This window comes from Herpailurus yagouaroundi, unplaced genomic scaffold, assembly GCF_014898765.1.
Source record: "Herpailurus yagouaroundi ecotype Mexico unplaced genomic scaffold, PumYag 190, whole genome shotgun sequence".
Taxonomy (NCBI): domain Eukaryota; kingdom Metazoa; phylum Chordata; class Mammalia; order Carnivora; family Felidae; genus Herpailurus; species Herpailurus yagouaroundi.
In genome coordinates, this window is record NW_024412421.1 from 23,283,132 (window position 1) to 23,305,988 (window position 22,857).

At 38.6% G+C, this 22,857-nt stretch overlaps 1 long non-coding RNA gene across 1 annotated transcript in view; it reads left to right on the top strand.

Moving 5' to 3' along the window:
- The first annotated feature begins 1,743 nt into the window (after positions 1–1,743).
- LOC121009738 (uncharacterized) overlaps positions 1,744–22,857 on the top strand; it is a 39,973-nt gene continuing 18,859 nt past the window's right edge. Inside the window, exons 1-2 of the long non-coding RNA XR_005780814.1 lie at positions 1,744–1,945; positions 2,574–2,743. This is a non-coding gene — a long non-coding RNA (uncharacterized LOC121009738). The remainder of the gene's footprint in view (positions 1,946–2,573; positions 2,744–22,857) is intronic.

Sequence of the window (22,857 nt, forward strand, 5' to 3'; positions counted from 1 at the left end):
TTCTACTAACACAAGGATTTTTCAGTTCCTAGAATGTACCTCACTCCTTACAATAGCAACTTTGCTGGTTCTCTTGTCTATTTCTGGAATGTCCTCATGTTCTCCCAATTTGCTTACCCTTCAGCTCTCAGCATAATTGCACAATCGCAGTTGTCTAGGTAATTTTCCTCTGATATGTGTGTATATTGGCTCAGACCTCTCCCTATTATACTTATCACAGTTGTCTTTTTACATTTATTTTTGTAATTATTTATTTAAATCTCTTTCTCACCGAATAGACTGTAAGCTCTGTGAAGGCAAGTGCTATGTCTATTCTTATTTAACATTTGTATTAGTCAGTAAGAATAACACTAACTGCTACATGGACATTAACACACACAAAAAGTCCTCAGTAACTTCACATCACAGATTTATTCTTCATATGATAATCCACTGTGGGTCCAGGCAACTCTCTGCCAGACCTAGATTGCACCACCATCTTCAACATATTGCCATCAAGGTTACAATGGAAGGAAAAGAGAACAGAGGGTAAGGTGGAAGGTTTTTATGAGCCAGGCCAGGCATGCATCACTTCCACCCACATTCTCTTGGCCAGAACTCAGTCATGAGGCTCTATTACAAAAAAAGCTGGGAAATATAGATTACCCAGGAAGAAGAAGAGGAAATGGTTATCAGCAAGCACTCAAGTCTCTGTCACATTTTATATTTTTAACAAAGAGCAGTTCCTGACAATAGGAAGTTCTCAATAAGCACAGATTGAATGAATCAACAAATGGATAGATGGACGGAAGAAGAATGGATGGGTGGTTTTGTTGTCAATGGGTAGCTCATTGATTCAGCTAGTCTGTAAGTTCTTTGAGTATACAGACCATATCTGTTATTGCCCATCATTGGAGAGAAGTTTGGGGCACATAGTAAAAGCTCAGAAAAGAATAAATGATCACCACTACTTGGAAGATTTCAGGGAGGAGATGGACTGCTAGTAGATCTTTAATGAAGCTATGGAATGAAATGGAAAAGCAATTTAAGAAGTGAACTTGTAAAGGTGTGGAATGGATAGGGAAAAAGTAGAAGAATGATGAAGAAAGGCTAGTATGTGTATAATTAAGAGTAGCACGGAGAGGAATCAGTGGAGAATGGAGAAACTAACAGGAAATGCCTCCCCTGGCTGGTTTATCAAAACACTGTGTCTGCCGCATCCCACACTCCATCATTTTCTCTTTTGTTGTATTACGGACTTACACCTAGGAATAAGGGTTCCTCTTTAGTGAAATAAGACGTTTTCCCCTCCCATTTTGGACCTTCCTGTTTAAAATGAGTAAAATGTGCCCAGGAAGTACGTATTTGGGTTGGCCAGAAGTTAGTACTACAGAAGGTACTTTGCCCCTGACCATGCAGAATGGTAAACCACACTAGTTCCAGCCCCAGCTGTCAGGCCAGGATTTCTCCCTAGCCCTTCTCCAATCAATACCTAGAGCTGCCTGGTGCCATCGGGAGGGAGCTGTATTTAAAAAAAAAAAAAAAAAAAATGAATGAAGTAGAACAGCCAAAATCTTTCCATTCTTTCCGCTCTTCTCTGCAGCTTTCTGCCCAGGGATAGAGATCCCTCTTAGAGCTGCGGCTGAACAGCATGAGGGTGCCACCCTCCCCTGCCCTGAGAAAGGGTCAGGGTTACAAAAGTAGCCAGCCCTACATTACAGGCTTCTGAAATGCACTGTCGGAGTTAGTGACCGGGGAGCTGCCTTACCTCTGGGGCTACAGCAGTGCAGTGAGCTTTAGTGGATCAATACTTTAGTCTTGTCATGCTAATTGCTCATTGGTTGACATTCATGATCCTTCCTTGCTCCCTCCCTATGTAAACTCTTTACAGCTGGAACAGCGAGATGCAAAAATCCTGAACCTTCAAAGCCAGCTCCTGCAGAAGAGAGAGGGCCTGGCAGCTGAGGTATGGTGCTCCCTCATTTTCTTGCTCCCCTTTAAAAAGCTTCATGTGTGCCTGCATGTGGTCGTGTGATGGGGAGACGCACGAAGAAATGCCCGGGGTACCTCTCTGCAACACGTAAATGGTATTACCTTTTCAGAACAAAACAATATCTCCTCCCCTTCCGCTCCTCCCCCTCCCCCCTAAAAAAAAAAAAAAAAAAAAAAAAAAAAAAAAAACAGAAAAATACCCACCCCTTCTATGAGTTTGGTTGCAACCCTTCCGTTCTGGTGAATGTGTCACCCTGCACCAGCTCACAATGAACATGCACCTGCACTGTCCTCTGCTCCCAGACTAGGGCATGTCAGACTGAGCTGACACGGGTGTGTGTGCTTGTGCATGTGCGTGTGCGTGTGTGTGTGTGTGTTTGTATGTGTGATCACGCCTACCATATTGGCTTCCTGTCCCTGGAACATCAGCTTTTCTAGCTGGCTGAGCCTGTCCCCACAACCAGTGTTGTCACTGAGACCACCCCAACTCCTACCCTGTAAGCTTCAGGCCTGTGCTATGCATGCAGGGTTTTTGTTAAGCTGTTTAGTATTAATTGATTTTTTTTCCATTTTTTTTCTTTCTTCCCTGGGCGGGTCAATAGCTGGATGCTTCAGGAGCAGAGGATCTATCAACTGCAGACCAAGCATAGGGAGACGCAGGCAGACCTGGAACAGAAACCCAGCCAGCGCCAGCCGCTCCGACAGTACTTGGTGGCCGGAGAGTCGGCAGCAGGAAGCATGAGGCAGGAAATGACCCAATCCTTGAGGTCTGGTAAGTTTCCTCACTTTTGGAAAGTGAGGCAAATGATAACCAAGTTTTTCTTTCCTTACTCAAAAGAGTCAGCCGCATTTCTGCTAAATGAGCTAAAGATCAAACTCCGGATGCCCCCAGCAGAACTGGGAGGGTGTAGGGGCTTGTAAGGGAGTTTGCGGGATAGATGAGGGCTAACCAAACTCCTGTCCTAAGGTGAGCCGCTGCAGCCAAGCAGATGTCCTGGGTATCGATCCGTGCCTCCTGATATTGATTTCCTCTTGGGGCCAAGAATGGGGTGGACCTACAAAGGACAAGAGGAGAACCCGACACCCTCCCAGAGGGCCGGGCAGCCCTAATCGGTGATAACAGTGTTAAGTGGTCAGCCTGGAGATGAGGTTTGCTCAGATCTATTGATCTGCGCTCTCCTGGGATATAAATCCTTCTGAATTTGCTTCCGTGGATATAAATATTTATAATTAAAATAGCCTGGAAGCCTCTTTCAGGCACAAGGAGAGTGGCCCATCCTGGGGTAGGTGTGATATCAGTCTCTGCCATCTCCCTACTTTGTATGCTCTTCCCACTCTTGCATCTGTTTATACATCTCTGCTTTCTCTTCTGAACCCTATTTTTCTCACCCTCTGAGTGACAGGCACAATGTCTCAGACTATCAGAAGCCAGGAAAAATCTATTCTTTCTGAATGCAGTCTCCAGCTGAGGAGGGAGTGCCGCTACCCCCCCCCCCAGTCAGTGCTCTACAGTTTCATGTGCAGTCAGGAGTCTGGACTCAGAAAGGAATGGGCTGTTTTGGGGGGAATAAGGGGAAGACTTCTTCAGTTGTTGCTTTGTTCTTGCTTTCATTGAGGCATCAGATTGGCTCCAGTAACAAACAGCTTTATAACGCAAATGTGTTAACCAATGCCAAGACGCTGTGTTGACTCACAGTTAAATCTAGAAGAAAAATTTGAAGGGCCTCATACTCCTGTTTCTCAGCACCTCATAAATCTAAGCTCACATGAAGTAAACAGAGCATCCCTTACCCAAGAGAATGGAAAAAGAAAGGAGCCTGAGGACTTATTCAGAGGCAGAGCCCTTGAAGCCAGTTGAAAAGACCAAGACCATTGACCAAAGCTTTGTCCACTGCAAGACAACCTTATAAAGGATAGGAACCATTAGACTTAAGTTTTTTTTTTTTATTTGGGTAGTAGAGAGAATGGTTTTAGAAGTCATTTACCATGCTTCATAAACCTACCGTGTGCTTCACTGTCCAGGATACAAATCTGTTCATCCTGAATCCATCATTTGCTTTGGTATCCAGGATACAATCTTTTCGGTTTTGGAATTTCTGACTGTTTCTGTCAGGGGTCTGCCCTCCTTCAATGCTTACATCTGGAACTGTGTGTCTTTGTGTGTCTGCCCTCAGCAGGTTTCATTAATTTATAATTGATGCCCACAAAACTGTTTAAGGACTTCTGGATCTTATTCTTGTTGAGGGAGTGTGTTAGTGGGGATGTATGTACTGTCTAAGATGTGGGGGAAATTCATTGGGTTTTTCTTCTCTTCATTTCAGAATGTGTAGTCACTCCGGTCCATTTATGTGAGTTGATAAATGTATGACTGTGTATCTCTGTGCAGGTGACTGTACCTGGGAAGCTATGACCATGAGCTGGTTAGAGTGGTACCCCATGTTTCTCTTCCTTCTGCATTAACTGTATCTTTCCCAGATGCATATTAAGCTTTGCTCTTTTTTTTCTTTGTATTCAGAGGCAGTAGTTTCTGAACTCAAATTTAGCTCGTTTGTCTCTTTTAGCAAATGATTGAGGGTTAGGGACTATTCCAATTGGCAGTCAAGGGTCAGTATTTTGGACTCCATTTGGCTTAGATAATTTATACAGAATAAGTCTAACAGGTATAATCACCAACAGCCTTGACTTAAGAATGCTTCTAAGCATACTTGAGTTTGAAAAATACTTCAAGCTAAAAATGGAAGAATGTTCTGGTTGGTAACTTGTATGCTTCTGTGGTAATGGAGAGAATTGGAATGCAGTTCTCTTTGTTTGATTTATATGGCGACACTCAGAATGTGAAAGGTGTATTTTACTGCAGAAATAAACTTTCAACATTGACTTAAAGAATAGAAGACCCAGGCCAGTACTTACATCCTTTGCTAGTTTTAATGAAAAGCATAATAAATGAGAATAGAATTTTTTTAGGAAGAAAAGTCCTGAGATAGGTGTCTTTCTCCCATTGTTTGCAATATTTGTCAACATGTGCTTACGTGATTCCTATGAAGAACAAGCTTATTTGGAGAAAGTGATCTAAATCTTAGAATTGAATGCACTCCACTAATTAAATGTGTTTTCTTATGATCTTAGTGCCACTAAATCTAAATAGTGCATACATAAATTCATTGCTGTCTTGCACTACAGTTCCTACAGGTCATATTTGAAAGCCTGTTACCAGCCATACAGAAATGATATTATGGAATAATCCAGTGGCTTAGGATAGCAAGTTCAATGTTTTCAGTCTTGTAAGAATTTAACTCCTATGTTACAGATAATATGTCATATGCTACATCTGCCTTTTATATTTTACACATACAGATATATTTTTCAATCCCATTTGTCTAAAAGATTCTATATTCAAAATATTTTTAATGCAAGGATAAAACATTTCACTGTTATTTCTACATTTATAACATAAAATATAATGACATATTTTATCCTAAGAGCAAACTTATAAGTTAAAGCGAGAGTCATTGCCTCCATTTTACCAATAATAAACAAGCACAAGGTGACTCACATATTAGTATCAGACTTGGGGCTATGACCTGAGGCTATGGATCCCTGGTCAGGTATTCTCTCCTACGTTATGAGATGCCTCCATTAATATTTGATAAAATTTTAGCATATTCTCTACTTCCAGCACGTATCCAACCATTGAAATGCAGGTAAGACAAATGTTGATTGATCTTAAATGATCGTTAGCATTCTGCTCATGCAGGAAAAGGGAGTAAGTAAGTATTTCAGGCATCTTTCTTTGGCCTTTATCACCCACAACTGGCTACAGAGTCTAACGCCATGACAGACTGTCCTTGTTAGACTTAGAAATTTTGTGAGTTATTTATATGCCTAATCAATAGTTTTGTTCCCCAGGAACACGTCCCTATGAAAACATAGTGAGTATATATTACTCACTGTATTTCACAGAACTGACACGCACATATTTAGTCTTCATACCAGCAACATTTGCTTGTAAAGAAACATGTACAGGGCATCTGAGTGTCTCAGTTGGTTAAGCATCTCTTTATTTGGGCTCAGATCATGATCTCATGATTCATGGGTTCAAGCCCCACATAGAACTCTTTGCTGACAGTGCAGAGCCTGCATGGGATTCTCTCCCTCTCTCTGCCCCCTCCCACTTGTGCTCGCTTGTGCTCTCTCTCTCTATCAAAATAAGTAAATAAATAAATAAACATTTTTTAATAAATAAATATTATGTATAATTTGAAACATCAAGATAAATTGCTCAAAGTCAAACATAAACTTTTTGTTTTCCTGAAAGAACCACTGTCCTTTCCCCAGTCTTCTTACTAATTCAGGGGTTCTTAACTTTTTCTGTGTCATGGACCCTATTTCCAGACTGCCATAGCCCTGAAGCCTATGGACCTCTTCTCAGAGTAATACTTTTAAATGTCTGAAATAAAATACATAGAATCCATGAGAAACCAATTTATATTGAGATTGAGTTATCAAAAGATTAAAATCATTGAAATTATTAAAATTAATTTCTGATAGGGGCGCCTGGGTGGCGCAGTCGGTTAAGCGTCCGACTTCAGCCAGGTCACGATCTCGCGGTCCATGAGTTCGAGCCCCGCCTCAGGCTCTGGGCTGATGGCTCAGAGCCTGGAGCCTGTTTCCGATTCTGTGTCTCCCTCTCTCTCTGCCCCTCCCCCGTTCATGCTCTGTCTCTCTCTGTCCCAAAAATAAATAAACGTTGAAAAAAAAATTTTTTTTAATTAATTTCTGATATGACCATATGTGTAATTTTTATTAAAATGTTGATATAGTCCAGGAATAGAACTGTAACTGTAATTTTTGGATGAATAAGGTCCAGTGCTATAATTTTAAGGAGTAGTGAACATTAGGGATGTTTTGAAATTGCCTAAAATATATGGTATGGATGTGATATGAAAAAACCTAGGATTTTTGTTGGCGACATTGTCACTGGGACCATTAATATTACTGGTTTGTTTCCTGCAGTTATAATTGAAGGAAATGCTAAATGTGGTTCAATATTAGTGAAAGTAAAGGTGGTCCCTTTTTTGGTCCCATCCAAGTTTACGGACCCACGGAACTCTATCCATAGATTTATTAGGAATCCATGGATGCCAGGTTAAAAAACCCTACTTTAGATACTTCCTACTCATTTTTCAAAACTCTACTTAAGCATCATTTCTTCTAAGGAATTTCACCAGCCTTCTCCCAGGAGGAATAAACTGCCACTTTTCTGTGCCTTAAGAGCACCCTCACCTCTCTAACACTTAGCACTCCACAGGATTCATATCAATTTACTTGTCTCTCCCTCTTAAAAAGTGCACATTCTTGAGGGTATGGCTCATGGCTTATTACCACCACCTACCACAATGTCTGGCACATAACAGAAGTGCACTAGATATTAAAAAGGAGGAGGAAGGAAAATTCAAAGACAAGGAAGCTATACATCACAGAAAATTAAAATTAATAGAAAATTAAAGTTAGTAGGTTGAATGGAAACCAATTTGACAATAAATTTCATATATAAATAAATAAAATAAAATAAAATAAAATAGCAATTGCTTTAAAGAAAAAAAAAAAAAGAAAATTAAAGTTAGTAGGTTGAATGTTTGCTTGAGTCACATTTTCCATCATGGCACCTTCATATGCCAGGCAGTAAAGATGGCCACAGGGACCCTGTTCTACTTCCCTCTTAGTGCAACTCTTAAGTAATAGCTTCCTAAAAATGATAATCCTGTATTAAGTATATAATAATGAAAATATCCCAGTTTCAGACCCAGTTTTTAGGTTTTTGTTAGTCCAGAAAAGGGAAAGTCAGAATGGACATGGAGATAGAGGGCTTTCTTCACAAGCTGAGACTTTAGGGCTTTCTTAGTCAAATTTAAAGAACCAGGGAAAATGGTTTTTATTTTAAGGCACATATACAAATGTGTAAATTCTCCCTAAAACTCTATGTATTTGAAATGATTATGAAAATTTCCTTGAAAAATAGAGCATGAGTAATAAAAGCCTCTTAAGTTCTCAATACAAATGCTTTGTGTAGGATAAGCATAGACGCTTATACATAGGAAGGTACACATTCAGACATGCACTCAACTTCTTAATATTAATGTCACATAAAATCAGAATTTATTCATGCATATTGACATAATTTCATATGCACCTCTTGCTTCCCAGTAATAAATACGTGCTGTTTCTAACCAAATGAATAGATATTCACATATCAATGTGAGGCTGCATATTTCTTGGGTACAAGTTGATTTTGATCTACAATGGACTTGTTTATTACAGGAGGAAGAGAATAGACATCAAAATGAAGATAAAATTGGAAGACAATTTATAGCCATTTTTATTGTCTAGTCTTCCATTCAATATTCTTTTGCTTGAGTGCATGTTGAACCTAAGTCATTGATTGGTAGTTCAATGGCTTTCTTTTTTTTTTTTTTTAATTTTTTTTTTCAACGTTTATTTATTTTTTGGGACAGAGAGAGACAGAGCATGAACAGGGGAAGGGCAGAGAGAGAGGGAGACACAGAATTAATATACCTCTATAGAATATCTTATTGAAATATACTAGTCAACCACAAATTTAGATTATAAAATTGAATCTTATTTAATATAAAGTCATAATTTCTTGTCTTGGGTAAAGCTCATTGCACCCCATCAGTTAATAAGACACTGATCCCTGTGCACTGCATGTATCCTACAAGTGGTATCGTATCAGGGTCAGTGGTGAGTGTCCACAGAGGAGATGCCTAAAAATCCTGTGAACCTAACCTTGTTTCAGTATTCACTTACCTTCATCCACTGAAGCAGAAAGTTGAAAAAGCAGTGCTGAATCCTCCATTCCCAAACAAAATGTTGGTGGAGGAAAAAAGCAACATTGGATAATGACTGTGATGATACATAGGGAGAAGTAGCTTGCATTGGAGCTATGTGTCAAAGAATTGATCTCAAAGCATCAATCCATATGTGAGCCTCCTCACCTTTTGAAAGGAAGTCCCTACATAGTCTTAATTGATATTCTTGTTGCTACGTTTCTAAAGGTCCTTTGCTTATTGCATGCTTTTCTGCTTGTTACATACCTGCTTCTCCTGATTTTATCATTCTTCTCTTTGGTTATTATCACTCTCATTCCTACTCTTCTTACTCTTTTGAAACATCTTTTATTTTTAGTCAACTGTTGCCCCAAATTTACTGATTTGCCATATAACCCTTAACTTCTTCAGAAGAAAATTCTACATAAATCGAAATAAGGTGAGGAATATGTTTACCAGGCAGGCAAATTGCTCTCAATACACATAGGAAAACATACGCTAAGACTTATTTTGCAAATAAATGTAGACATTCATAGCTGGTATGATGACATTAGAGGTACAGCAAGAATCTGATATTTACATTCACCCTTACCTTATGCAACACAGTAGACATCTTTCCCAGGAAGAAATGAAAATATGATTCTGGAAAAGCAATTCAAATAAGGAGAACAGGAAAGAGAGTTAAATAATATACTATACTTTATAAAAATAAAAACTTACTTTAAAAAAAAAAAGAAGGACCTAGGCAAATTAATTGTTAACAGAATCATAGCTTGAAATAAAGAGATTGCATAAGGCAATTTGCTTAGGAATTTAACAATCAATAGATACTATTTTCAGTAATCCATATTTTAAAGATTTGAAAATTGAAACTATTTTCGAAACAGAAAAAAAAAGGTGTTCTCAGTAATTATCAACTATTGAAATGTAACCTCTGTTCCTAATAATATAATGACTCAAATGTGCAGAGAGAAAAACTGAACGGATGTAGGGGATAATGGAGCCAAGAGCAGGAGGCAGCTTTAGGGATGGATAAAGGACAAATCATTCCAGACAAATGTGATCACTCTTTTAAATCGCATTACGAGATTAATGGATGAAGGGAATGCACTAGAGGTAATATATATGGATTTTACCAAAGCATTTGATACACTGCTCCATGAATTTCCACTTACAAAATTAATTCAAATTGGGTAGAATATGTGCATGGTCACATAGATTGAAAATTGGCTGAAGGACCATAAACAAGGAGTAATGACAAATGGTGATCCCTCACATTTAGGTGGGAGACTGTCCAGTGCATCCCTGAGGACTGATTCCCACTTTGGTATAATAGAACCACCTCACTAATGATCTCAAGAAGGGGAAGGAAATTATAGAATTCACAGATTTCAACATAAGAAGTGTCACAAACCAAGACACAATTAGAGAACAAAAAATAGTTAAAAATAAAAGTAGAGAGTAAAGTTACACAGGGGTGATACTTAACCTCTTTTCCTGACTAAAGGAAGAGCAAAGGATTGCTGGGAAAATAATAGTTAAAATGCTGATTGGGGAAAGTGCACTTACTGTCATTAAATAGAATAGTCCTTTATTCAGTGAGAGTCTGACATCTATTCTCCTGTGTTCTCCAAATTTTAATTCTTCTAAAGAATTCTCAGGAATTCTGAAGGAGCAAAAGAGATAGATTTATAAAGAAAAAACTTAATTATATAGACTTACATGCATTAATATTGGGGTATCAGTAATTTTCCCAAATATTTGATAAGTACGGAGAAAATAATCACCTTGAAGAAACTTCATCTTTTTATAAGAGTTTTCCTGATACAAATGTCCCCAAGTACCATTTTGATAACTGCCAGGACAACCTTACTATTGTTTCTGATGTTGTTGGAACTGTTAAAACCATATAAAATGTCATTGTTTAGAAGCAGAATGAACTCTTAAAAAGTGAACTGAATAAAATTTGATATTCGTTTTACAGAGAGCAGGGTCTTAATTATAATTAAAAGCCTTTTACATTAACCATTTTATTAAATCCTCTTGGCCATCCTAGGAGATAGGTATTATCATCCCTGATTTATTGATGTGGAAACTAAGGCTCAGAGAGGATAAATGACTTGTCTAAGGTTATGCCATTAACAAACAACAGAGTGAGTACTAAAGCTCCAATTTTATGGACAACTTGTCTTGCAGTCTTTCTACTAAAACCACGGTTTCCCATGTTTGTGCCATGAAAGACACTCTCTCAGAAACATATACCAGGGTCTGACCTTGACTTTGATTGTTCATCTTGTGATGAATCAGCTAGTGTGATGAAAGTGATGTAGCATGGGGCACCTAGGTGGCTCAGTGGTTAAGAGTCTGACTTCACCTCAGGTCATGATCTCACGTTCATGAGTTCTAGCCCTGCATCAGTCTCCACGCTGATACCATGGAGTCTGCTTGGGATTCTGTCTCTCCCTCTCTCTCTGTCCCTCCTCTCTTACTCATTCTCTCAAAATAAATGTATAAATTAAAGAAATAGTTCAGAAAGTGACCTAGTATGGAATCTGGGACATGAAAGGCACTTAATAATGTTTATCTCCTTTTCTTTTCTTTTCACCCCATTTGTAATTTCTTCACTTAGCAAACAGTTATCAAACACCTAATAAGGATGGGTACTGTCTGGCTATGCACACCTTAATTCTTCTTCTTAGTCAACTTAGTTCTTCCTCTTAAGCTCAGGTATCCAAATTAGACTAAAAACTCCATGAGAGAAGTCCCTGTGTCTGACCATCCACTGCTGTGTCCCCAACATCTAGCACATAACTTCCGGAGTTAGACAGAAAACATCTAGTCTCACTGCTCCAAAGGTCCCCTGAGCTTTGACCAGGCTCATGTGCTTGCTTATTTTCTTCATATAGCATGAAGTAAAATGGCCCAAGACCTCCAGCACATACTAAAAGTGGAAGAGAAGTCCTGGATAGAATCATGAGGAAGCTAGACTATGAATGAACTTGTCAAGCTGTTTTTATTTCCCTTCTACCAAACCACCCCTGTGGCCTCTACGGCCCTGTCTGACAAGGTAACCACCATGCTAAAGAACTTGGCTACTGAGACACCCTTTGCTGAAGGGTAGGAGACAGACGTTCTGCTTCTATACATTGTCCAGCCTCTCTACAAGAAGCTCCATTGACGAGTAATAGAGCCCACCTCTCCACAGCTTCTGGACAACCTGCTTTCTAGTAAATTTGGAATGAGAATAGAATATGGAAAGCCCAGATTATAGAAAGCTTGGCATTCATTTGGTGAATAGGTCAATCATAAGGGCATGTCACGCGGCATGTTCCTCAGGTAGTAATGCACAACATGGAAGTCCCCATGCATAAGACTGTGGCCGGGGTAAAGACCTGACCTGGGCCATCCTGTACTGCTGTGTATATGGCTGTCACACCCCTACATCTACTCAATTCCTACCCTTAACCCAACTCTGCCTGGAAATGTATATTACAGATATATATAATAAATTAGTTACATTATTTTCAGAAAGAATATCTTTGTCATTCCCAACCTTCTTCTTCCACATTAGGCTTATTGCAGTTGGGCGAGTGCACCTGAAGTCTTCAGTGAGGTGTCAGGTGTAATTTAGCACTGGGAGATGAATTATGGGATTGCCCTTTAGGAAAAGGCTGGGAGCTCATCCCTGCCTGTCAAATAGGTCCCTGCCTTATAGCGAACTCTGCAGGTAAATGAATCAGTATTTGGCATATCAGCATTTCATAGAGCCTCCATGCTAATGTCTTTTTGAAATGAAACCGAGAAAGCTGTTAACCTCAGTTAGCCGAGTGTCCCCTCTGTGACCGGGATAAATCATCAATGTAGAGGCTGAGAACTCTGTTCTTACTGCTTTGGGGAATGAGAGCCAGGGCTGTGGAGAAGCCAATGGAAGGATCCTCTGCACCTCAGAAAACTAAGTAAGGATTTTTATCTCCCCTAAAGAGAGAAATAATTATTACTTCTCCTCACCTCCTGCTTTGGTCTTTCTAAAAGGATTTTTGAATAATTTGATTCACTTAGATGGCATATCCTTACTTATCCTTCTTTCCAAGCCTTTGATCTCTTCTTCTTCAGTGAAGTCCCCCCAAAATATTTATATTTTATTGTAGTATATATGTCTAAATATCTATGTATATAAATACATATGAAAAATATAATACAAAACAATATATTGTTTTGTAATAATACATGATAACATCTTATAATACATATTAAATATATATTTGAACTTCTGGAATTTCTCACAGTGGAAAACTTGGTCTTAACTGCCAGAGTAGCAATGGTCAGCTGACTATTCCCTGCTATTCTGACCCTTCTATACTACTTCTTGAATTTTTTTCCAGAGGTCAGTTTCAAACATCCATACACAATCCTCACATCAACCGTGCAATGCCATTGTTTCTGCTTTCACATTTGAAGAAACTGGGGTGCAGAGAAGTTAAGGAAGTTGCAAAACTTAGGATAACCCAGAACTTCTGTCCTCTGTTCCTCAGTCATTAGCTGCTGTGCAACCATCAGTGGCCAGTCATGGTGCCAGAATTCTTCCCCCTAACAAGCCAGTGCGAACAAAAGGTTCATGACCTAGGTTTGCAGACTGCTTTTTGCCCTGAAGAGTCTTGACTGCTTCTTCCTCCAGCTGTCCCAAAGGGGAGGCTATTTGATTACTTCATGCATCCTCAGCCCTTGGTGTTTACAGTCAACTGTGCGATTGCTTTTATTAGTTCCAGGGTGCATGTGATTCTCCTTTTCACTTTGCATGCCTGAGCTATACCTGAACTAGAAGAGGACAAGGTGCCTCAAGTTAAGCAAGGCCCATGACATTGAGTATTAAAGAGGAGTGTGGAGCAAGATGCTAGAAGGATTCTCCACCAGCAGGAAAACAAAATAGGTTAAGTGGATTGCAAGATTTTTAGAACACTTATGGATTCAAGATAAAATATACTCTCTAAAATGTCTTCTGTCTTAGAAAAAAATTAAAAACATAAATTATAAAATGGCAATGGAATGCCCATAACATTTAACTGTTATGATTGGAAAAGAAACTTTCTTGCTTACTCCTACCAGTCTTTGGTTGAAGGGTGAAGGGACCAGAGTGGGAAGGAAACTGGCTTCAGAGTTCAATGATTGATGGGATATGAAATACAAAAGTTTGAGGACCACCATAAGATGCAGCATTTTACTGCCAGAAGATCATTAAAAACAAAACAAAACAAACAAAAAGCAGAAGTAAGAGGCATCTGGGTGGCTCAGTCAGTTTAGTGTCTGACTTTAGCTCAGGTCATGATCTTGCGGTTCGTGGGTTCGACCCCTGCCTGCTGGGGGAGCCTGCTTTGGATTCTGTGTCTCCATTTCTCTCTGCCTCTCTCTCTCTCTCTCTCTCTCTCTCTCTCTCTCTCTCTCTCACACACACACACACACACACACTCTCTCTCTCTCTCTCTCTCTCTCTCTCTCTCTCTCTCTCTGTCTCAAAAATAAATAAACATTAAAAAAGACAGAAGTAAAACCAATGAATCACTTAAGTAGTAATTAGTAAAAGTTTATTGTACACACACCAAAAATATAGTTGATAAACCAGGAGCACTCAAACCAAAACATGGAATTATGCTGAGAGGTATATTGTTATAGAACAACTTGTATAGTACAAGGCAGTGAGTGTTTATGCTTTACAGTGATAGGTTACAATATTAGAATTTTCTTAAAGTGAATTGGTTAGTGGTTACTTCATATCATTTGTGAAGAACTTTTTATATTTCACTTAGGATTTTCAGTGGCATAAGCAAGAAGTGACCCAGGTCAGATTAACCTCACTTGTTTTGCAAAATAAATTAAATTAAGCTTTGCTTGTCTAACTGGTTTTGTCTGCTCAGGGTATTTTCAGGTCTGGTCCCTGTATTTAATTTTAACAATTCTCCCCTTTTGGTCATGCTCTCTGAGCGCAGTAGCATTACCCTCAGTTACCACTGTTGATACAGTCAGGTCTAAGAATCACATATTCTGTTTCCATTAGAAGAGTTGCCAGCCTGAAGGGTCTTGAAGTCTTCATCATTTATGTATTTATTGTTGATTTCTTCCAGTTGCCCAATCCTTTTAGATACCAGTTGGCATGCAACTGGCTGCCAACAGATATTTAAAACGCTCGAAAGTATACACCTCACTAGGTTAATGTCATGACTGAGAAGAACAATAGGATTGAAAAATTCCCCAGAGCAGAGATTCCCAGGAGTCAAGGTTTAACCAACTAAAGAGGTCTATGAAAGAAATGTCACTTATTTGATAAAAAATTTTTATCTGGTCTTTCCATTCCTCTGGATTTGGGCTAACAATTTCTGACTTGTCAACGTTAAAACAACATTTTTGGGGGTGCCTATACCATATTATGGTTGATAAATGATTGATTTCTTTTCCAGTGGTGCCCTGAATATTGGTCTTTCCAATAAGTGAAACTGTTATTTACTTTACATTATGGGATTATGGAAGCATTGCACTTACCTACTTATTTTTCATTGAACCAGTGTACAGGTTTAGGCATTTCCTTGAAGATAATAATTATAAGGGTATCATTGTCATTACCTAATTTTAAATTCTGTGTCAATATATATAGAAGTCTATGCTACTTCCTCTGAGTTAGATACAGAGTGAGTAGGGGTGCCTGGGTGGCTCAGTCAGTTAAGCATCTGACTTCAGCTCAGATCATGATCTCACAGTCTGTGAGTTCAAGTTCCGTGTCAGGCTCTATGCTGATAGCTCAGAGCCTGAAGCCTGCTTCAGATTCTGTATCTCCCTCTCTTTCTGCCCCTCCCCTGCTTGTGCTATGTCTCTCTCTCTCTCTCTCTCTCTCTCTCTCTCTCTCTCTCTCTCAAAAATAAACATTAAAAATTTTTTTTAAACATTTTTTCCCTAATTATAGCACATGTACCTCCTTGTTGAGTGGTCCATCCTATTTTGAAGTACCACTGAAAATAAACCCTTTATTTCAGTTTGTACTGCTTGAAGAACATTTAGGGTATCTTTAAAGCTTTTCTCAGTAGTCACAGAAATATTAATAAGTGATTTTTCTAATTCATTAACTCCCAATTGAGGAAGAAGCATTCTTACAAACATATGAAACTAGGGCTTTTTGAACAATAGGATTTGGAAACTCACGGGAAGCTCAAGTTACTTTATGTATAAATTATTTTAAATTTAAAATCTGGCTAGCACTCAAGGGGTCATATTTAGTCCTTTGGGGTACAAGATTATCCTAAACCACAGTATCCAGACCATTTGGGGTGGTGGGGGGGGGGGGAAACCTTTGTATATTTTATTACCATAGAGGATGAATAAGTAGGATTAAGAGGGAGAGTTAGGTCAGGTGTACAGCCTGGTGATTCAACAATTCTATGCATTATGCAATGCTCACCTCATCTGTTTTATTTTTGGAGCAGTAATTTTGGTTTAATACAAAACATTGTGAATTTAAAAAGCGAGAGAGTTAGAGTAGATCCCATGATGCACCAATTAGGAGCAATGTGGATATTATGGTTTTTCTTTGCCATATAGGCATCAGCACATTCCCATCTTGAATGACTGTGGTTTAAATCTGGATAGAAATTTGGTTTACATTTGGATAGGAACAAAAAACATTCTTATGAATTTGGTTTAGCAGTCTATATGTACTATATCATGGTTGATAAATGATTGATTTCTTTTCTAGTGGTGCCCTGAATATTGGTCTATCAAATAAGTGAAACTGTTATTTACTTTACATTATGGGATTATGGAAACATTGCACTTACCTACCTATTTTTCATTGAACCAGTGTACAGGTTTACTCATTTCTTTCATGATATAATTAAGGGTATCATTGTCATTATCTAATTTTAAATCTGCATCAATATATATAGAAGTCCACTCTCCTTCATCTAAGTCAAATATAGAGTGAGTAGGGATGCCTGGGTGGCTTGGCAAAGCATTTGACTTTGGCTCAGGTCATGATCTCACAGTGTGTGAGTTCAGCCTGCATCGGGCTCTGTGCTGACAACTCAGAGCCTGGAACCTGCTTCAGATTCTGTGTCTCCCTCTCTCTCTGCCCCTCCCCTGTTCGCTTACACACATACACACACACACACACACACACACACACACACACACACACACTCTCTCTCTCTCTCTCTCTCTCTCTCTCTCTTTCTCTCTCTGTCAAAAAATTAATAAACATTTTTAAAAAATGAACAGTGAGTCGGAAAAACTGCCCCACATGAAGATCTAATACCATTAAGGTTTTCTATACATAGTGACAAGATACCAGCCATGAAGTTTACAGTGGTTATAGCCAGCCCTTAGCCTCTAAGGCTTCTTCCCAATTCCATATTAATTGGCCATAAGTGTTAGTTTAGTGGCCAAGGGAAAAATACCAGACCTTTCCATAAAGCTGTTTTCCTGAATTAGTCCTTCCAGGCATGTACAGGAGATGATTCTAATATTAATTGGGTGTCTTCCTGTGCATTTAAATGGCTGAATAACCAAAAATCACTTTTACTAGTAAAAGAAGGTTTGTGTTTGATGGTAGACCTTAGGGAATGTTCAGTCTAGATAAAGAATATTCCCAACTAAAGAAAACCAGAAATTTTAACGTTTTGAGTTAGTTTGCAAGATAGTAATAACACAATTGTTATAAAATTAAATCTTGAAAATAAATGATGAATTCTGCAAATCTTTTCAGTGATCTTGGGCAAAAGTCCATATCATGCTGTCATCTGCTGTAGGGAAAGACTTTTTCCTGGAAATCTTTAATTTTAAGTCAGTTGCAGGTTGACAAGTCCAAGAGTCGGTGGGAGCTCTCTTTAAATGAGAAACATGGATCCAAGGTTCAATACCCTGTAATTTAGCTGCTGTGTAAGAAGTGAAAAGAACCTATTATAGCCCTTTCCATCAAGAATCAAGTGCTGTTTTTCCCTGATGTTCCTCCCAGAATACCCAGTCTCCAGGTTCCAATATACGGGGTACATTGAGCTATTGAAAGTAAGTTTTTGAATATTGTATTAGTGGTTTACAGTATTTGGTCATATCAGAATTTACAAGTGCAAAATGTGCTTGGGGTTCTATCTTTAAGGGCATGAGCCACCCGTGATGATTTCATAAGGTATCAATTTATGCTTCCCAAAAGGTGTTGACCGTAAAGTCATAAGAGCTAAGGGTAACACTTTAGGCCATGGTAATCTTGTGGTTTCAGTCAGTTTTGCCAATTTCAATTTCAGAGTACCATTGGTATATTCAACTTTCCCTCAGACTGAGGATGATAGGAACAATGACAGTGCCACAATGTTTGAATAACCTTGTTTAATTGTTTTATAACCTGTCCAGAAAAGTTAGCCCCTTGATTACTTGAAATTTCATTCGGAACTCCTCATAGTGAGAAAACATTTTCTGATAATTTCTTTGCCAAAGCAAGCTCAGCTTCCCAACAGGGGAAAATTTCTACCCATCTAGAAAACAGACATATCATTACATATACATATTAATAACCCATAGAAAGAGGCAATTGAATTAAGTCCAATTGTAAATGTTCAAACAGTCTGGATAGTGGGGTAGCAACCCCTGGACTAGTTCAGTAATTTTACCTGGGTTATTTACAGCTTAAACTCCAATTATAAATCTTTCATGACAATTTAGAACAATCGTTCCACCAATATTTTGTTCATAATTTGGATGATTTTCTCAAATCCGTGATAGGTAGTCATGTGAAGTGCCCACAAGAGTGGCAATTTGAGAGATTCAGGAAGCCCCAGACAGCTGTTCTGACTTTCTCAGAGTCTTTTGCTGTTGGTGTTAAATTTACATCCTTCTTGGTGCCATTTTTGTTTTTCAGTATTTCACACAATTTTTGTATGTTACACAAATTGTCCTAAGTAACCAGATTTGGATCTGTCTTACAAAGTTCATTTAAAGTACAGAGTTTTCTTATGTGGATCCTGAGAAACTTAACAGAAACCCATGGGGGAGGGGAAGGAAAAAAAAAAGAGGTTAGATTGGGAGAGAGCCAAAGCATAAGAGTCTCTTAAAAACTGAGAACAAACTGAGGGTTGATGGGGGGTGGGAGGGAGAGGAGGGTGGGTGATGGGTATTGAGGAGGGCACCTTTTGGGATGAGCGCTGGGTGTTGTATGGAAACCAGTTTGACAATAAACTTCATATATTGAAGAAAAAAAAAGTACAGAGTTTTGGTACATTAGGAATTTCTTGAGTAACAGCCTTAGCATGAACCTCAGCCATAGCATTTCCTTGATATTCAGAGTCTGATCAGTGGGTATGAGCCTCAATTTTGCTAACAGCTATTTGTGAAAATAATAACAGCAGAAAGAAGATAAGCAACCTGAGGTCCATTTTTTATGAGCATGCCATTTGATATTAAAAATATTCTGTTTCTCAAGTGTACCAAAGGCATAGACCACTACAAAAATATACCTGCTATCTGTGTAGATATTTGCAGTTTTTCCTTTTGCTAGTTCACAAGGTTGAGTGAGTGCAAATAATTCTGCAGGTTGGGCTGAGTTAAGTTGAGAAAGATCTCTTCTTTCTAATAATTCATACTGAGTAGTTAGAGCATACCTAGTTTGATATTTCCCTTCAGAATCTTTGGCATAAGAGCCATCAACATAGAGTACTAAGTCTAGATTGGCTAATTTAGAATTTCTTATAAATCTAATCTAGGAGTCAGATTTTGAAAGACCAAGTCTACACAGTTATGTGCTTCTCCTTTGTCAGGGAAAGGTAGAAGGTACCAGGGTTTAAGGAGTTGCATCAAAGAATGTATAGCTTTGAGGGAGACAGGAGTAGAATGTGATGTTAGTCTACTAATTAAGAATTTCTGGGGTGCCTGGGTGGTTCAGTCAGTTAAGCATCTGACTTCAGCTCAGGTCATGATCTCACAGTCTGTTTTCAAACTCCGTGTCCAGATCTGTGCAGACAGCTCAGAGCCTGGAGCCTGGTTCAGATTCTGTGTCTCCCTCTCTCTCTGCCCCTCCCCCACTCGTGTTCTGTGTGTCTCTCTCTCCTTTCAAAAATAAATAAGCATTAAAAGAAATTAAAAAAAATAATTTCTCAGTGCATTCAGTGTTTAGCAAACTTTCTACAGCATGAGAAATTTGAAGACTTAATACACTTCCTTGAACAAGTTCTAAAGAGGATTCTACAATTTTAGCAGCTGCAGCAACTACCTTTAAACAATGTGATTATGCCCTGGATACCAGGGCATTGTAAGACCATAACAAACTATGGTCTATTTTTCCTCTATGGTCTTGTGTAAGGACTCCCAAAGCCTGTTACATTCATGAACAGTATAAAAAGCTTGTTATAGTCAGGAATCCCCAATACAGAAGGATCTTGTAAGGCTTGTTTGATTTCAGTAAAGGCTTCCTCATAATTTGTTTCCCAAGGAACAGGTTCCTAAATGTTCCTTCCAGTCAGTTCTTGGAGTGGAGAGGCCATAAGGAAAAATTAGAGACTCAAGGGGCGCCTGGGTGGCGCAGTCGGTTAAGCGTCCGACTTCAGCCAGGTCACGATCTCGCGGTCCGTGAGTTCGAGCCCCGCGTCAGGCTCTGGGCTGATGGCTCAGAGCCTGGAGCCTGTTTCCGATTCTGTGTCTCCCTCTCTCTCTGCCCCTCCCCCATTCATGCTCTGTCTCTCTCTGTCCCAAAAAATAAATAAACGTGGAAAAAAATAAATAAATAAATAAATAAAATTAGAGACTCAAGATTGGCAATATCTTGCAAGCCCAAAGAGTCCTCTAAGTTGTCCTTTAGCCTTAGGTCTTGGGTAGTTTGGGATGGAACTTATTCTTTCCAGAGACAGAATTATTCCTTTTGCTGATAAATCATAATCAAGGTAATGTACTTTTTGTTGTAAAAACTGAAGTTTATCTGTAGGGGACTGGTGGCTTTTAAAAGCTAGCTATTGCGATAGATATTTTGAGTTAGTTCCTGAGTTCTCTCTGGTTGAGGAGCAAAGAAGTAAGCCATCTACATACTGAATCAAGCTAGAGTTTCTGGAAAGTTGTAGTGTACTTAATTCCTGATGTCACACTTGTGAGAAATATGAAGGGGCCTCAGTAAATCCTTGAGTGAATATACTATCCAAGTATACTGTTGATTTTTCCAAGAGAAAGCTAACAAATACTAACTTTCCTTATCTACTGGGATGCTAAAGAAAGCAAAACATAGAGTTACAACTGTAAACCATTTAGATGAGTGGGAATATTTGACAGCAGAGTGTTTGGGTCGGGTACCACAGGAAACCTTGGAATACAGTTGTATTTGTAGCCCTAAGATCTCATACAAATCTACACCCTCAGCCATGGGGCTTTTTTTTTTTCCATGGGTAGATAGTTGCAAGGACTGATACAAGAGATAATTAGTTCCTAATGTATTAAATCCTCTAAAATGGGGGTAAGCCCTTGTATGACTCCAGGTTTTAAAGATGTTGGGGCAATTTTGGAAGCAGTTTAGAAGGATGAATCTGAATTTTGTTTTGTTTGTACCAAATATGTTTAAGTAATCTCTTAGTTGTTTCTAATTTATCATCCTTTCTTTTTCTTTTCTTCTTTTTTTTTTTTAATTGAAGTGTACGATGTTATATTAGTTTCTGGTCTACAGCCATCAGTTTGTTCTCTGTATTTATGGGTCAGTTTCTGCTTTTTGTTTGTTTGTTCATTTGTTTTGTTTTTTAGATTCCACATGTAATTTAAATCACATGGTATTCGGCTTTATCTGTCTGAATTATTTCACGTAGCATAATACCTTCTAGGTTTATCCAGGTTGTTGCAGATGTCAAAATCTCATTCTTTTTTATGACTGAGTAATTTTCCATTATATATATATGTCACATCTTTTTTACCCATTCACCTATTGATAGACACTGGGTTGCTTTCACATCTTGGTTATTGATAATAATGCAATAACATAGGGGTGCATATATGCTATAATAAACATAGGGGTGCATGTATCTTTTCAAATTAGTGTTTTTGTTTTCTTTGGGTAAACACCCAGTAGTGGAATTGCTGGATCATATGGTATTTCAATTTTTAGTTTTGTTTTAAGTAGGCTTCACACCCAGCCAGAGCCCAATGCAGTAGTTGAACTCATAACCCTGAGATCAAGAACTAAGCTGAGATTAAGAGTCAGACACTCAGCCAACTGAGCTACCAGGTGCCCCTCTATTTTTAATTTTTTGAGGAATCTCCACACTATTTTCTTGATCAAAATTTTAATAGTTCCACACTCTTAATTGTTCCCATATCTGTGAAAGAAGAGGACCATAGAATGTTAGGGAGTGTGGAGAGGTATACAATGTTTATGTCCTCAATTTGGTCCTGTAGAGCACATTATGTTTCAGGGTCTTTTGAGTCTGGAAATTCCAATGTTATTTCTCCTGAGGCAAAATTTATTTGGCCTCCTAATCTGGAAAGTAGACCTCTTCCTAGGAGATTTATAGGAGCAGTTTCACATAATAGACAAGGTTTTCAGAGAAGGGACCAAGGTTAACAGTGTCACTTCTGATAAAGGAACCCTTTGATTTTGATTGGACACAGCCACCACCAAAACATTCTAATTACTCTAAGGAAGTTCTTGATGTATCATGATGGAGTTTAAAGTCACACTAGCACAATACAGATTTCTCCATTTATTTTAAGTTTTATTTTACCCTGATGATTTATAGGAATTACTAGGAGTAGCTTACTAGGCAATCCCTCCAAGCCCTGTCAGTGTTGATAATTGTCTTGGAGATCTGATGGTTGAATGTTCCCTCTAGATGGATAACTAGGTTGTTTGAAGGGACAGTCCCTTTTCCAATGTCCTTTCTGTTTGCAGTATCAACAGGTATCTTTGTCAACAGGGGAAAAATTAGTTCTAAGATTTGTTGAGGCCCCTATAGTTGCTGTAATTGTAGGATCATGAGCTTATTTGCTTGATGACTTCCACCATTGAAAAATTCTTTCGAAATACTCATCAAGATGTTGGAGCTCA